This window comes from Urocitellus parryii, chromosome 7, assembly GCF_045843805.1.
Source record: "Urocitellus parryii isolate mUroPar1 chromosome 7, mUroPar1.hap1, whole genome shotgun sequence".
Taxonomy (NCBI): Eukaryota; Metazoa; Chordata; class Mammalia; order Rodentia; family Sciuridae; genus Urocitellus; species Urocitellus parryii.
The window spans coordinates 113956005-113958732 of NC_135537.1; the positions used below are offsets into that span (position 1 = coordinate 113956005).

At 44.8% G+C, this 2728-nt stretch overlaps 1 non-coding gene across 1 annotated transcript; it reads left to right on the forward strand.

Annotated features, from left to right (window-relative positions):
• Positions 1-1097: 1097 nt before the first annotated feature.
• Trnag-acc (transfer RNA glycine (anticodon ACC)) lies at positions 1098-1167 on the forward strand. The gene has a single exon. It is a non-coding gene; the product is annotated as a tRNA-Gly (tRNA).
• The last annotated feature ends 1561 nt before the right edge of the window (positions 1168-2728 follow it).

The window sequence follows — 2728 nt, forward strand, 5'->3', positions numbered from 1 at the left end:
AAATGTACCGTAAGCTATTTAATCAATTCTTTATAGTCAGGCATTAGGATGGTTTCGAGTTTTCCATTGTGATAGCCAACACTGCAATAAACATCATCATATATACGTTGTTGCACACACATCTGTGATTTTTTTTATCCTGAAGACAAATTCCTAGAAATAAAAATGCTCTGGCCCAATGGTTAGCACATTTTGCTGGAGGGCAACATTGCCAAGTTGCTTTCCAGGAAAGTTCTAACCAAGTGTACCCCATCCCACACTCAGCCGGGTTTGGAGGGAATTCGACCAACAGCAGCTGCATGAGGAAGCCTGGGGAAGTGTCATAAAGTGTGCTTCTAATCCACCTTGTCAACAGGCAGGCAGGATCTGCTCCTAGCCCTGGGCTTTCTGCCAGGTACTGAGAATACAAAGGCCAGTAAGCCACCCCCTCCTACTCCCACCCCTTGGATCTAACTGGAGATGGTGCTGCTGTGGGAGCAGAACCGTGTGCAGTAGAGACACACAGCCTGGCAGAGCGCTTTGGAGCACTGCTTCTGGAGCAGGCCTTGACCTTGGCAAACTGTTTCAATTCTCTTGTGCCCCAGTTGCTTTATCTGTAAAAATAGGTGGCATGAAACTTGCCCAACTTCACCCATAAATCTGAGGTTCCAAAGGTGCCATGCACAGAGCCAATCACTTGGAACATAATGTTCTTAACTCCTGCTTTTGCATGAAGTCTTAGAAAAGCAGGAAAGGGAGGTCAGATCAAAGAGTCGAGATGAGTCAGGGAATCTGCCCAAGCTCATCTCATGGAAGGGAAGAGTAGAAAAGTGGTTGTCAAGGGCTGGAGGAGGGCAGAGGGCAGGGAGGGATAGGAAGTGACTGAATGAATGATCGAGACAGAGCTATGGTTCGACAGCAAGAATAAGTCGTTGAGTTCTATTGCACAGCAGGGTGACAACAGTTAATGATATCATATCAAATATTTCTAAATAGTGAGGAGTCTGAATGTTCTCACCACAAATAAATGATAAATGTATGACGTGAAGGATGGGCCAAATACCCTGATTTGATTAGTACACAATGTGTACGTGCATCAAAACATCAGGATGGGGGTTGGGGATGTAGCTCGGTGGTAGAGCACTTGCCTACCATGCATGAGGCCCTGGGTTCAAACCCCAGCCCCCACCCCCCAAAAAAATTAACAAGGTACCCAATAAATATGTTCAATTATTATGCATCCATTAAAAATAAAATTAAAAAATAGAAACAAGGAAGGAAGACAGGGAGGAGAGCAACGAGATTTGGGCTCATGGCACAGAGATACAATTACCATCCTAAGTAAGAAGGCCCAGTAAATGATCCATGCCAGGTTTCCTGTGTCCCTGCTGGTGTGTCACCCCCAAAACGGGTTAACAAAATGCTTCCTGACTGTGATCCACTCCACTAGCCCGAGGCAACATCTGAGCTGTACAGAAGGCCAGTTACTAAGAGGGCCCTGGCTACTACACAAAAGGGTGTGTTTTCCGTGGCCAGAATGGAAAATGCTTTCTCTCCTCATACACTTCCTTTAGTTTATGTTTATTAGCACATACAAGAAAGCAAACTGTGGGGCAGACAGAGGTAGAGGGATCGGAAGTTTGAGCATAGCCTCAGCAACTTAGCAAGACCCTGTCTCAAAATAAACTATAAAAAGGGCTGGGGATGTGACTTTGTGATAGAGCATCCCAGGATTAATCCCCAATACCAAAAAAAAAAAAAAGAAAGAAAGAAAGAAAAGAAAAGAAAAAGCATACTGCAGAATAGTAGATTGCAAAAGATACCATAGACACAGATACAGCATGCAGTAGTTCATTAAGAAGTATTATTGAAGAGCCAGGCATGGTGGCATACACCTATAATCTCAGTGGCTCAGAAGGCTGAGGCAAGAGGATCTCAGGTTCCAAGCCAGCCTCAGCAAAAGCAAGCCCCTAAGCAACTCAGTGAGACCCTGTCTCTAAATAAAATACAAAATGGGGCTGGGGATGTGGCTCAGTGGTCAAGTGCCCCTGAGTTCAGTCCCTGGTACCCATCCCCCCCCCCCAAAAAAAAAGAAGTATTACTAAGGATTTACTATGTGCCAGGTCCTATGCTAAGTGCAGGGGACAAAACACGAATATGGTCCCTTGCCCTCAGCAAGTTTCCAATCAAGTAGCAGAGGCTGACATGGGGTATATTTCCTTAGCATTTGACTTTTTTCCCCCAAGGACTAGATATTTCTTGTCTAATAAAAATACGTAATTTTTTTGTTTTTAGAATAGTGAATGAACCAGGCGTGATGGTGCACACCTAAAATCCCAGTGGCTTGGGAGGCTGAGGCAGGAGGATCGAAAATTCAAAGGCATCTTCATCAATCTAGTGAGGCCCTAAGCAATTTAGCAAGACCCTGTCTCAGAAACAACAGCATCAAAAACGGGCTGGGAATGTGGCTCTGTGGGTAAGCACCACTGGGTTCAATTCCTACCCACCACCCCCACCCCCAAAAAAAACACACAGTCGTGAGATCCACAACCACCATAAAGGCAGAGGCAGACAGACTAACAGAAACAGAAAAATAACGAAAGAAACAAGCTCAAAGAAAGCTGAGAAAGAGCCAGGATGAAAAGGGGAATTAAAGACACTTCAATACCAGAATGAAACCGTTCTGCTTAATAATCTCATTTAATGATCTGTTGGAGACAGAGGTCAGCAAACTTTTTCTGTCCGGGGC